The following is a 14,396-nucleotide window of genomic DNA, read 5'->3' on the forward strand; positions in this document are numbered from 1 at the left end:
ATATGCACCAGGGGGCCTTTTTTCTACCCCCCCCACGGAAGGAAACGCAATTGGAATGGGATATGGCCGTCCGTCCTGATTGTGGCGTGCTGATGAACCGCCAGAGAGGCCGGGCGAGGGTGCCGGACAGACAAGGGCGGGTCCCGGGGTTGCCGTGTCCCCTGAAAATCGCCACGCCAACCCTCTCTTTTTTGACCAACACTGATTGTGGAAAAACTGGCGGCGGCTTCTCTGGAACGTCCTGGATTCATTTACAAGCGATTGAGCTGAAATGTTGTTGTTTTCTCCCTGCTGGTGGAAACGCACAAACCCATGAGTGAATTATGGAGAATAATTATTGATGAGAGCCAAGGGCATTATGCTGGACCGAGAAGAGAAGCTTCAGAAGCCGGCAGCACCAGCTCCCCCCCCCCCGCGCACCCCCTTCCGTCTTCTCTCTCGAGTGTCCCCATTGATTTATCAGGACTCTATTTTTAGTTGCACATGGAACAGTAATGGATTCGTGGGAATTAACAATGATTCATGCGAAGCTAATATTGTGGATTTCAGAGGCTTGATTAATGCTGCAGGAATTGACTGCGACAACTTCCCAATTATTTATAACATTCCTCACCCGGCATAAACACAGATGCTTGTCAGAGAGGCTTGTTAAAGGGGCAGGTGTGTTTGCTCTCTGTCACGCCGCTAACTATCTGAGCATCTAATGGGCTGCAAATGAAGGCTTTACCTGCTTTTCCTTTATGGTCCACTTGATACCGGAGTTCTTATGTGAAAACTGTGAAGCCGAGAGCGTTAACCTTTGAATCCCATCGGCATTTGTGCGCTTAGCAATTTATGGGGCTTTTCTGTTGTCATAAAATTGATCTAAATGGAATTTACTGTGTCATAAAAGCTCCACCTGACCACGAGATGCACTTTTATGCAACACCAGTTTCCCTTTTAATTAGTTCAGAAAATATTGTTGCATCTCCACTCCCACCCAACCATTAATAAGCTTTATGAACAATTCCAGTCGCGTTTTCTTCCCCATCACAGCACAGTAACTGCAGTGATTAAAATCACAAACAACCTTCTCATAGCAGCACATCTGATTTACTCTCCATTCTCATCCTTCTTGACCTCTGTGCTGCTTTTGATACCAATTAACTGGCATCACGCTTCTTCTTTCGGTCACACCCCTTTCCAATGAATTCAGTCCCATCTCTCTCACTGTTTACAGCCTATTCAGCTCAAAACCTTCAGATTCTAGCCATTCCTTATCATTACGGGTGTACCCCAAGGCGCTGTCCTGGGGTCTCTTCTATTTATCTTTTTTATCATTTCCAACGTGGCTACATTTTTTCAGAATTTTAACATCCACTTTCAGTGCTTCACTGTCACTTAGCTCTCCACCTGTCAACAGATTTCACTTTCTTTATCAACACCTGTACCACCTTCTTTTTTAACTTAAAGAGCAATGACCTAAAAGTTCACCAGCACAAAAGCCGCTTGATTGTCCCCCCATCCTCAAGTTAGAAGCCTGACTCTATTGTTTCCATCTCAATCGTCTCGCTGGGTCGGCATGTTGCCACCAACAAAATCTCTACCACCATGCAACCCCCCCTGTTCACAGATAGATAACTGGAACTCTATTTTCCAAGGCCTACCCTAAACACTCTTCCATCAACTCCTGTTGGTTCAGAACCTTTTCAGGTGTCAGTCAAATGGAACTGTAGCACACAGCTTTATCAGCTCTCAACAGTCTTAAGAGCACCATAAGTCCTCCTGTTCTCTATTTGACCACATCGCTGTCCAGCTAGAGGCTTGGGATTCTGACAAAAAAAAGGAACCAAAAGAAAAACAACAGCAAGGTAAAACCTGTACACGCGACCAGCAGGAAAAACAAAGGTGTTTGGAGCGTTTAACGACCCTGTAGAGCAGAAATGTTCCTGCACGTTTTCCCCTAAAAACATCCTGTGGGTGGCAGATAAGTGAACACCTGTATGGTAAGTAAGGATGGAGTAGGTGAGACGCAGGCGTGTCGCACAGATTTTTCAATGTTTTCAACCCCCCCCCCCCCCCCCCCCCCATGCATACTATGGGCACTTGCGCATCTCGCGCACACACGTGCAGCAATCGCACACAGTCAGTAAGCGAAGGGTGGAAAAAACTACAGCCTGGGGGCTATATGCAGCCCATCAAACTGTTAATGTGGCCCACCAAACTGGAATAAATTAAATTGATAATGCATATTAATGTTTAATTTTCCCTGTAATTCAGGTGTGTCGCCATGAATGGCGCGCCGCTGTATTTACATTGACCTTTGTTTAGGTTCACAAAGTTATTCTGCATTCAAGTGGTTGTTGTACGATTAGTTGTTTTTCTGACATTCATGTTCGATTTCTGATAGAACAGTCATTTTTCTGATCATGCCAACAACGGCACATGAACGCAACATTTCTTTAAGTTTGGGTTTTCCCTGATGGGCATGATTAGAAAAAAATTCACAGTTTGGAAATAAAAACTCTGAAAAAGTTTGGTTTTAAAACATGTTTATTAAATTTAAGCACTTCATTCGTCTGCTTCCGGTCCTTTCTGTGATATTTCAGAAAACTTTTTGGACCACCGGTCAAAAATTTGCCCACCACTGGACTAGAGTGGCGTAAGGACACGACAGGGTCCCCTGTGTGTCATAAGTGTGCATAACTTCCCTGACCCTATAAATGCTTCGAGATACACTTACCACAAAGGTGATGTCCAGTGTGGTGCCGGTTCAAGCCTCAATTCCAAGACACATCTGCACTTATCTGCAGTCTCTACGACCCTCCATGGACCAGGACAACCCAAAAACCTTCTACACCCATACGAGTCAACCCGGTGCAAGTTTCATAGGTTTTTACTGATTTTTTTTACAGGTACGCTCACCTGATAGTTAAACATGCACACTTTGTCGCTGTTCATTTAGTAAGTTCCAGAAATTTTGCACATAGTCGTTGAGTTCATTCTAGTTTCATTTGTTTATACTGCCAGAGTAGGTCGGCGTGGGAGCATACAAATTTGTCGCTAATTTAAAGGATTTCTTTTTACGTTTTTCTTGAATACGAGATGGACTTCATTCTTGTGCTGTCTGGTGATGCAAAGACAAGCCAACATGTTTGGGCGAAAAAGCCATTTCGCAACTCCAGCGAGGATCAGGACTTTGTGGTATCCTGGATTTATCAATAATGTCTGAAGTAAAAACTCGTCTAGGGAACCAGGTGCCCAGCTTCCTGTCGTCATGGCGACCGTTCGTCCTGAAGGTGGCAGCTCAGGCTAAGCTCTGCCTTTGTGTGGGCGACTCCATGAGTGTTGTGAACACCTTGCGATGTCCTGTGAGATATTCTAACACTTCCACGCTGTCTGGCAGGTAAACTGCGGCTCCCCCGTTGTGTCAATATGTTTCCTCCCTGTTCTGTCCCATTAATGTTTAATCCAATCAGTTTCCTCGCATTTAGATTCAAACTGCGTCTGTTTGACCTTCTGTTTAAATGAGAAGACATTGAGCATAATTACAAAGGCTGAAATTAGTTTCTGACAGTTATGAATGCTTCAGGTGAGCATTAAGAGTCCTGCTGATGAGTTCTTGTGGCGACTCGACTCTTTCGTTCCGTCTGAGCCTGTTGACGTCAGATTGATCTGGGAGGGGTTTTGGTATAGTCAGCCTAAGGGGTGCCATGTTTCCACCACCCCCCCACCCCCCCTCTGTCCAGACAGACTTTTAGGATTCTGACTGTTCAGGGTCATTTTTTTAAGGATCTATGTTTTCTCTGTGAAAAGGTTTTTCTACTGAAGTAGTGATGCTGTATTTACTGTTGACAGATGTGACAGAGCAGCGAGCTGCGGTGAAAAAGTTTCTCAATGATCCTCTGATAAAGTTTTGGGCTCATGCATTTCAATCAAAGATGCCATTTTCAGTGAACAGAGCAGTTTCACAGACTAGGAATTTGCTGCGTTGCTAATGTGCCACAAAAAACACTTAAGAATAAAAAAATAAACAACAAGAGTTAAAAAATAAATAACAGAAAGGTCAGAATAATAAATAGAAGTACAATAGTGCAAACAGTGCAAACAGAGGAAGAACTGGACTGGTAACTGGACATATAAGAGAAAAGTTTAAGGGGGGAGGAGTTAAAAGGTTAAAAGGGGTTCATGAGTCTGACTGCAGAGGGAAAGAAACTGTTCTTATGTTTTGAGGTTCTGCTCCAGATGGACCTTAGCCTCCTGCCCTAAAGGATTGCTTCAAGTAATCCATGTCCAGGGTGAGAAGGGTCGGCTGCTATCCGACCTGCACCCCCCCGGGTTCTGGAGACGTATGGGTCCTGGACAGATGGAAGGTTGCAACCAATCACCTTCTCAGCAATACGCTGCAGTCTGTTTATGTCCCTGGTTGTAGCTCTGCATACCAACACGGGGATGGAGGAGGTGATGATTCTATGATGGCCGTGTAGAACTGAACCATCATCTGGGCCTGCAGCCTGGCTCTCTTCAACTGCTGCAGGAAATACATCGTCTGCTGGGCCTTTTTGAGCAGAGAGCTGATGGACAGCTCCCACTTGAGGGCCTGAGTGACGCTGGTGCCGAGGAAACGGACAGAGTCCACTATGGTGATGGGAGAGTGGGGGGGGCTGTGACTTTCCTGATCATCTCCACTGTCTTCTGGGTCTTCAGCTCCAGGTTGTTGATGCTGCACCACGACACCAGCCGGTCCACCTCCCTCTTGCAGGCAGACTCATCATCGTTAGAGATGAGCCTGATGAGGGTGGTGTCATCTGCAAACTTGATCAGTTTAACAGAATATGAATTATTCCACTGCGAAAAGAGCTAGCCTAAACAGGAAAAGAACAATAACCTTGGGAATAAAATATGATCTGTCCGTGCAGCAAGTCATTTTTTCTTAACGAGAAATCCTATATAAAAAAGGAGAAATAAGGAGTTCCACAGAAGTTTCAAACAGGGAAAAATAAGCAAAGCGAAGGAGTTAAGTGTGATGAAGCTGACTTGGATGAGGAGGAAAAGGATAACTGTGTCATGATTCGGGTTTTTTGCCTTAGTTTTTGCTTCCGTTTTGTTACTGTCTTGATTAGAGTTCTGCTTCCTGTTTTATTTTGAAGGTTTCCTGCTTGTCTTTGTTTTTGAGTTTTACCTCCCTGGTCCCAATCTCCCCTTTCACCTGTGTCTCGTCAGTCCTGTTTGTATGAATGTCTTGCCTCTGCCTCCCTTTGTGCTGGTCCATACAGTCTTCTTCCTGTTTACCTGGTTAACCTGCAGTGAGTTTTGTTTGGCTTCCCTGCTCTGCAGCGTTTTCTGTTAGGGTAACAAACCCACTTTCCTTGGAACCGTGTGCCTCCCGTCTCTGCATTTTGAGTCCTTCACCAACCTTCGTACCTGACACAAGGTGGTTTTTAGAAATTAACAGCATTTAAGTTAACAGCAAAGAAGTAGTAATGTTCTGTTTTTAAAGCCGCATGCAGAAGGGTCCATTCAGAGAGGAATCTCTGAGTGATCCGGTGGGGCTGGAGTTAAGTTCTGCAATAAGTCCCAGTTATGGTGCTGCGTGCTGTGCATTCAGAGAAATGCGCTATAACAGTGTTCTACGACAATCTGAAAGACGGGAGGCTCAGTGAAGTGGCGTTCTGTTGTGGGAGTCGAGGGGCCGTGCTTGGAGGGTTTTCCGAGTGGGACCGCTCCACACTGCAGGGGTTCGCTCTGCTGCACCATCACTGTCTCATAAATCTCTTTCCTCCCCCCTCCACTAAACGTATGCTGAGTTAATTTATCACATTTGCTCAATTAGCTTACATTTGAGAACCGCATTTCTATTCATGACATGGTTTTTACATTTGGAGCTAATTTTATTTGTTCCAGACGCAACGACTTTGAAGACTAAGACTTTTGATGGAAGAAAATGGGCTGTGGGGGGGGGGGGGGGGGGGGGGGGGGGGCATTTGATGAAGAAATTCACAGTAAGAATATGTCAGTGTTCTACTTTAGAAAACCGCTTCAAAATAGGCTGAAGTATGAAAGGCGCATCAGAGATCTTAAAGGGGTTGCAGCAAAAACTACTGTTCACATAATCCAGTAAGTCACACCTTGAGCTGGAAAGAATGCTGAGAAAGACTATCAGCTTTTCACTCTAATTCATCTTCCACACACTCGCTTTCATAGCGAGAAGCTTAAAATGGATGAATCTCAAAGGCAGGGTGATGAAAAATAACATAAAGGTGTGTTGCTCCTCATAGCCATCAATCTGCGTCATGTTAAATGACAGAGCTAATCACCTTGAGAGCTTGTTTACTGGCGACACAGAGATAAACACCTCCTGCCGTTTTCCTGCAGCAGTCGAACTAAAGCCTCAACGTCATTTGACGTTATGAAATATAAGCTGGTGTTTCACGTTGGCATCGGCGGATTTTTGTGTGCAAGGCACACTAAGAAGAAAAAATAACGTAGGCAACAATTGTGACTCGCTTCACAGCTGAAATGCTAATCAATAGAAATAAAAAGTCAACCGGGGTTATTAACCTTTGGATATCTGAACATTTACCAAGAATTAATAAACTGTAAAATCCAGGAAACGAGTAGAAGATGTCCCGTAGAAGTACTTTGGACCCCAAAGTCAGACAAGATTGAGAGTGTATTTAGACAGGACACATTTGGTTCACTTAAAGGGAACCATGTCTCCTGATAATCCAGAATACATTTTCAGTCTGAATACCCCCACAAGCGGACCCTGGTCCTGGGCCAGGAACCACTCCCGAACCCATCTTTCGAGGTGGTCTCGGTTTGTTTTCAATCGGACTGAGCTTTGAATGGCCTCTGAATACACCCTGTGCTTGAAGCAGAACAACTGGACCAAAACAGCCAAGAACTAGACCAAAATAGCATTGTGGGATGGAAACAGAATAGGAACATGGCAATCATGACATTGAGAAAAGGCAATTGAAATGTTGTTGGATGAATGCAGGCTGATTAAAACAACTTTTATCATGATTGTTTTCTGACAATCTATGTGTCATAAACACTTATCAGCATACCTTCTTAGTCGTCGTCTCTACAGTAACCACCCTACGGCATGTCTCTGCCGTGCCATAGTAAAAACTGATGAACCTGTCGCGGTTAATAGACGTTCAAAATAGTTCAAGAATTTTAAAGTTTGAACCAGTGAACTATCCCGACAAGGTTTGCAAAGCGTAGGACTTCTATCATTCTTTCACTTATTGCCTTGCCCCTCCCTCATAATTCCCGGCCAATGATTGAAGAGATCTATAGTCATGTGGGTTTGTTTACAAGCTTGGGTTTGGAAACAAAATTTCCGGTTAAAAGGCAGTCTGAAGACAGACCAAAAGCAAGGTTCAGGACTCGGTCCAGATCAATGGACTTTACCAGCCTGAATCAAAGTAAACTGTGCTGTGAAGGCGGTGTCCTCCTGATTGGCTGTAGACCTGGTCAATCAATCTCCTCTAAACCGCATCTGCTGTACAGAATGTGTTCAGTTTGCCACTTTTACAAAAATCTTTGATTGCTACCAAATCATTTTCTTTTCCAAAATACTGGACTTACCCTACCCGCCAATTTTAACCGCACCTTAGACATTTAGGGCCCCTTGGTGGGGAGGGTGAGGGGACGTCACTGTGAGTAATCAGGAGACGTCCCCTTAGTGCCCTACCCGCCAATTTTAACCGCACCCCCCTTAGTACACACACCCCTCCCCCCTCAATATATACATCCCAACATAAACACACACACATGCACACACACACTCTCTCAAACACACATACACGCACACACATTTTGCAAGGAAGGTGGGACCTAGGACCATCTGTCCCCTGCCTCTTCCCTGGTGGGGGGTACGGGCCCCTTTGCAACGGCGGCTGTGTCCCCGGGGTGCTGGCTTCCTGGGCCCGGCGGTGCTCTCTCCGCGCGGTGGGGGGGTTCACATTACATCTGAGCCGGGGGTGTTCGTGTCCCTGGGGGGTGGGTTCTGGTCCTTGCTCCTGAGTGCTGGGCCCCGCCAAATTTCCAACTGTGGCCGAGCCTGGTCGGGCCATATTTACAACACCCCTTGTGGGCCCTCTTTTTTCCCCGGGGTTCCCCCCTCCTGGGCGGGGGCGGCGGGCCCCTGCCTCGCTCCTCCCTGGACCAACCGTTGGCCGGGCGGGTGGCTGCCTGGGGTGCGGAGTGGGTCTCCCTTGGGGGGTCCTGGCCCGTACCTGGGGTTGGGGCGGGGGGGTGCCCGGAACTCCTGGGTGGTGGTGGGGTGCTCGTCTGGGGCTGTGGGCGTCCTTCTCCGGTGGGGCCCTGCGTTGGGTTCTCCCGGCGCGGCGGGGGGGCTGCTCTCCTGGTTGGGCTGGGGCGGCGCCCTCTTTCCCTCCGTGCCTCCCTGCTCTCTGGCTCTGGGGGCCTTGCGGCGGCCCTGCTGGCCCTGGCCTGGGTGGCGGGCTTGGTCGCCCGGGCGGCGGTTGTTCCCTGCCGGTTCCCGTGTGGTGTTGGGGGGAATCCGGCTGCCGCTGCTGGTGCGGTGGGGGTCTTGGGGTGGGGATGGCTGGGCACTCTCCCTCCTTCTTTTCACGTTCCACCATCCATTTTAGAAGAACATAAACACTCACCTGAGCACAGGTGTCAGCTCAACAGACTGAATGACTGAAATATTTCACACTAGTTGGTTTTAAGGCATAAGTATGCGTGTGAACACTATCTGTTTTGTGTACATGTCGACAGGTGGACATTTTTGCAACTAACAGGTGTGTTTATAACATTTGAGTGTGTGTGTGGACAGGCTCCGCCCTTTTTTTTTTTTGTTTTTTTTTTTACATTTGAACCTTACCATAATGATTAACAACCAGTAAACTTGTTGCTTTATGCTGCTTCATGGTCTTATCCCCCTTCCCCTCCTATTATCACCCCCTACCCCCCCTCTCTCTAACGTCCCTCTTTCTTCTTCCCCTCTTTCCTTTTCCGTCCGGTCCAACACCAAAGATTTTCAGACATGTTTGAAATTAATAAAGTTTGGCCTCAATTACAAAAGGGGTTTATTCAGACATACCTTTGGTTTGTCTGAAGATTAATAACCCCTCTTGTTAAAGTAAAATATGTCCAACCCAAGAGGCCCTCAGCTCTCATCTGTCTGCCTAGCTGTTGGACAGGACAAGTTAAAAAAAAAAAAAAAAAAAAAAAAAAAAAAAAATACTGGACTTATTCTTCTCTGAAGCTTTGAACTTTGAGAGTTTAATCAAGAGAAAAAAGTGTGAAAATGTTCACGTCTGTATGAGGGCAGCGAGCGCAGAGGACCATGTTTGGAGAGCACTAGTGTAAGTGATGGGAAAAGGCCAAGTGGACTTGAACGTTAAACATTTGGAGGGTTTCTGGTTGCAGTCCACGATCCACCAAGGGGTCTTGAAACTGTAAGCAGACACTGCAACCATTGGAAATGCAAAAAGTTCCTATAAAACTGTGGAGCATAAAGAAAATAAATTTGTTGTGATGTTTACTAGTTGAGGGCATTGGAGCATTGCATAATGTGATCCTCCAACAGGGGATGGAAAGGGGACCTTGGCCCTTCCTCTTTCACGCAAATGCATGCGTGCACTGAGCCCGATAATGAGAATCCACCTCACCAAATCTTTCAATTCAAGGACTTGCGCAGATTGACTGTAATGCCTAAGTAATCAGCCTCTTCTGACCCACCTTGTCCTCAGCCAGGATTTATAGCAACCAATTACTGATCTCTATTATCCAGAGCGCCATGGGGATGGAAATGAGGCGAGTGGACGGACAGCCAGCGCTGTCTACTGGTCTGGGTGATCAGGTGATGGGAGACCCGCCCTCTTTCCTCTTAGCTTTCTGCTCAGGTTTCGTTACAAGGCAACAGGAAGTCTTATGCCACTTGTTCAGAAAGTTGCCATCTTGGTTCTAAACGTTCATCAGCAGCAAGAATACATATTTTACCTCCAAGGACAGATTTCTCTTTTTCATTTCAGCCTCAAGCAGACATTTTCGTAAATAATTTTATATTTCTCTGCCTAAAAATTCTGTTTATTCATAATTATTGTTCCTGTTCAAGTCAAGAGAGATGAACTAAAGTTATGTGATTTTCTATATATATATATATATATATGTATTATTTTTTGCTGCTGAAATTAAAACAAAAAAACAAACAAGAAAAACGGTTGTTTGTGGATTTACAAAACACAAATTCTCCTCTAAATGCCAAGAATTCTGTGGCCAAATGGAAAAGTCATTGCTAGCTGCTCAATGATTAGTCATCTGCAGCTGTTTTTGCATTTCTGCTGAATTCTTTGAGAGGCACTGCTGACTCATTCCTTTGTGTGCACACCTGTTTAATGAGCGCAGTGAAATATAACTGCTTCCAGACAACATGCAATAAATGAACTGTAACACAATGAGAAAGGCTTGCAGGAAGGTGTGCCTGTTGTAAAAATAAATTGGATTTTTATAAAAATATTTGTCGTGGGGCATGATGAAATGCATCAAACGAAAAAATTCAAATGATGTTTTCTCACTATTTTGGAAAACAACTTCATCTTAGTAATATTGTTGTTACTTTTCGCTGACATGTTGTCTTAAGTTTTTGAAAAACTGATGAGTAAAATCCCGGACAAGCCCCCACCAGTCAGCAACAAAAGAGTTGAGCTTTAAAAATGTTCTTTTTTTTTAAATCACATTGGTCAAACATGACCTAGATGCAAACAATATGGTCCGTTTTTCTGTTATACCTCGATTAAGTTCAGTTCAAAATGTGTTTTTAAACTAAAAATCACATTTCAATTCTGAAATTTTCACAATTTCATGTAAATATACGTGCAAACCAGACATGTGTTGCGTATTCAAGAACTTGCTAAACGGGCTTTCTTCAACGTGCTTTTAGCATATGGGCTGTCACTACGATAGCGCACAAACTCACAGATGGAAGAGGTTTTGTGCAAAATTTGCTCCAGACTTCCTGCAATGTATGAAAGGCTGGCACAAATTGCAATTATTAATTTCTCTCTAATGATCAATTTTCAAACGGTTGGATCTTCCGTTCCAAATGGCACGACCGAATCTGAGTCCCTGATTGGTCAAAGTTCAGTTGTGACCCTTCTGGGCCACCGTAGGATCAGGTGTGTTTTGCCAATAAAAAGACACAAGGACATGTTACTTGGATAGCATGTGGGACAGAGTTTGACACCTGTCACTCAGCATAAGAGTTACTTCCTTCCTGTTGATTTGAAGTTCTTTAATGTTTCAGTTAAAATGTATTCTTGTAGATTTTTTAATACAGACCTTCTTCTGTTTGTTTAGTTTTTTTCGTTGTTGCATCATAAAAGATCCTTAAATCTTCATTATTCTTTTCAGTTTATCATTAGTTTAAATCCTTTTATATTTGAAGCATAGAAATGATAAATTCCTGTAAATCTAAACAAAAAATCGGTTTGATTGAAAGTTGGGTCTTCTTGACTTAAAAAAAATGTTGACGTACAGCTGGAGTTTTGTTCGTGGACAGCAGCTCGATTAAACATAACGGAATAAATGAGTGAAAAAAAAAATGTGTACGTTTCAACAGATGGTTTGAAAATGACCAAGATAATTTGGTGACATGGTAACGCTGCTTTTTTTAAATTGCAAAATAAAATACTTCCCCTTTTTCCGTCAGCAAAAAGTTTTCTACGGCAACAACAGTCAGAATAAAGTTTTTTTTGGCCTTTTGAGATTCTACATTTAGCTATTTTTAGGTGTATTTTTTCCTTTTTTTTTTGAGGTTAGCATAATCTTAGAGCACCTCAGTGTCTCATTCTCATTATTCACCGCTTTAACCTGGCTTTATCTCAGAAAGCAGGTTTAAAGGAGTCACGCCGGTGTTACTGCGCTGTGTCAAGTGCTTTTGCAGATAAACCTGTGCCATGCTTTGCTTTACATAACAGCAGGTAATGCAGAGTAAATAAGTAAATAACTGCTGAATCCGAGGCTGCTCGATCGCTGCAAGATACCGCATGACCTCGACCTGAACTCGCTGGCATTTCACATCTTCTCTGAATTCTCGGCAGACTTTCTTCCCAGACATCCTTCATACCAGATTTATCTTCTCCGGGATTTATTGGTCTTCTTCACAGACTGGAGTTTACAGAGGGAAACTATGCGATCTTATTTTAAATGATTCAAAACCATGACAAAGATGTATGCATTTTATTTACTGCAGTAAACTTTGGTCTGCCGATGGAATAAGATGCAGATTGTTTTTGTTTTGTTTTTTCAGTTGAAAAAACCCTAATTTTATTCCGGTTTTTATGATCAAAGGTGTAAAGACATGACTGTGACTGAAAGTGAGCAATCAAAAGTTAAGGGAACGATTGTTTTTATGTAGTTTAAGTCACAAATAGAAACGCATTAGACTCCATAAAAGGCTTATGAATCGGGTTTGAAGAAGTGCCAGCCTCTCATAAGACAGTTAAAAACCTTCTGGATTAATATTTTGTGGACTGATTTGACAAAAAAATTATGATCTGATGGTTCCAGAGGTTTTTCTAGCACCGGTTGCAGATACAGGTGATTTGGTGGTGCTTTTGGTTTGGATCTATCGGCAGTTTTTGACTGATCATGAAATCTTGATTGGTTGGCTGGATCACTGGGCGGGGTTTTCTGGTGAAGCGCTGGACGATGTCTTGTGTCACAGACAGATCTTTCATGGGCCCTCACTCATCCAAGAGGTGGGGAGCTCCTCAGGGGTCGGTTCTGGGCGCTTTGCTTTTCTCTATTGACACCCTCCCATTTTGTAAGCTAAAGATGGGTTTCCATCTTTATGCCGACGACTGCCAAATCTATGTCCCTACATAGAAGGGTCCTGACTGCACAGTTAAGGCAATAACTGACTGCCCTGATGAAGTCAGGTTGTGGATGTCGGTTAACTACCTTGGGCTTAATGAAGCAAACACTGAAGTAATTGTGTTTTCTCCCAGTGGTTCGAACGGATCGTGGCCTTGATCTCCTCTCACTCGCCCCGTTTGAACACTCTGTGGTCTCTGACCTAGATAGAAAACATGATGCTACCTTGAAACTGGATCTCCAGGTAAATGCAGGAACCAGGATGAAACCTTTTTATCAAAGTCAAATCTTGAAATTGTGACGCATGCTTTTGTGTTGCCTAGGCTGAATTATTGCAGCTACTTATATGCCAGGTTGCCCAAAGCTTCAATAACGAGGCAGCTGCTTTTGAACCAGATTTATTTGTGGTACAAAGAAGTCTGAGCACATAACCTTGATCCTGGTCTCTTTTAACTGACTGCCTGTGATTTTTATTTAAATTCTCATTGTTTTTTTACTCATTGGCAGGTACTGCACCTTCTTACCAGTCTAGTCACCTTATGTCCCTGCGCTCTGTGGACAGTGCACTGGTTCCGTAACTCTATGAATGTTTTCCAGTTTATTATAATTCCAACAGATTCCGATGTGGTAAACAGCGTCTTTTTGTTGCTAATCAACACTTTGTGTTGTCAGAATCAATTGGTATATTTCAATCATGTAAGGAGTTCCCGGATACTGTAAAGTGTTACATATCAGTACTTATCTGTGCTCCAGAATCTGTCAGTATTACTGTCATTGAGTCAAAGATTTATGGCAATTTGAAGAACGTCAACACTGGAGCTGCAGGTCAGGTGTTAAGGTGATTGTCTTGACCTTAATGTTTGGCGTTAAACTTACCGGAAAACTTACCGACAGTCATCACAAACACCTGACTACACATGTTTAGGCGGAAATTTAGATAACCTGTTGCAAAGTTCGGGGTGCATTTACTTTTTTGGCTGAAAAAACGTTATAAACTGCGTCTAGAGTTCACTCCTGTTCTTTGGTTTAAATAGTTTTACTGTGACAGATCTGTAGAAGATAATAAGCTAAGAAAGCCAATACTTTGTCTCAGAAGCCAATGTTTAAATGCGGCATGAATTGCTTGCATCAGTTATCCGTTTGAAATCATAATGTCCTACTGAGTTTGTTTACTGTTGTGGATTGCAGTTTATCTGCCGCTCAGCAGACTGTTGTCACTTTAACCATCTGCCGTCTGCTTAAGCCGTAAAATAAAAGAGAGAAGAAAAACACATTCCAGGTTTGAAGAACTCTGCGCGGTTGAATTGCTTATTTACATTCTTTATCTTTCTTCCTGTCGGGAAGCGGCGCGGCATATGGTTGCTGTCACGTTTGAGGGGGTGGTGGTGTTGTGCCGTTGAGGATAAAAAAGCCCAACACGCCGGCGCAGCACGCTCTCTTTAAGAGATTTAATAGAGGCACAGTGTTGGCGCTGACCTCATCCAGAGATGTCTTCACAGCTGATGCCCTAACATGTGAGGATGACACTCGGAAAGACAAACGGTGGAGACGGAAGATGG

General features: G+C 44.0%; 1 protein-coding gene across 6 annotated transcripts in view; it reads left to right on the forward strand.

The window, feature by feature from the left end:
• rbfox3b (RNA binding fox-1 homolog 3b) overlaps window positions 1-14,396 on the forward strand; it is a 653,838-nt gene that overhangs the window by 176,319 nt on the left and 463,123 nt on the right. The window lies entirely within an intron of this gene.

Source organism: Oryzias latipes, chromosome 8, assembly GCF_053564925.1.
Source record: "Oryzias latipes strain Hd-rR chromosome 8, Olatipes_Hd-rR_3.1".
Taxonomy (NCBI): domain Eukaryota; kingdom Metazoa; phylum Chordata; class Actinopteri; order Beloniformes; family Adrianichthyidae; genus Oryzias; species Oryzias latipes.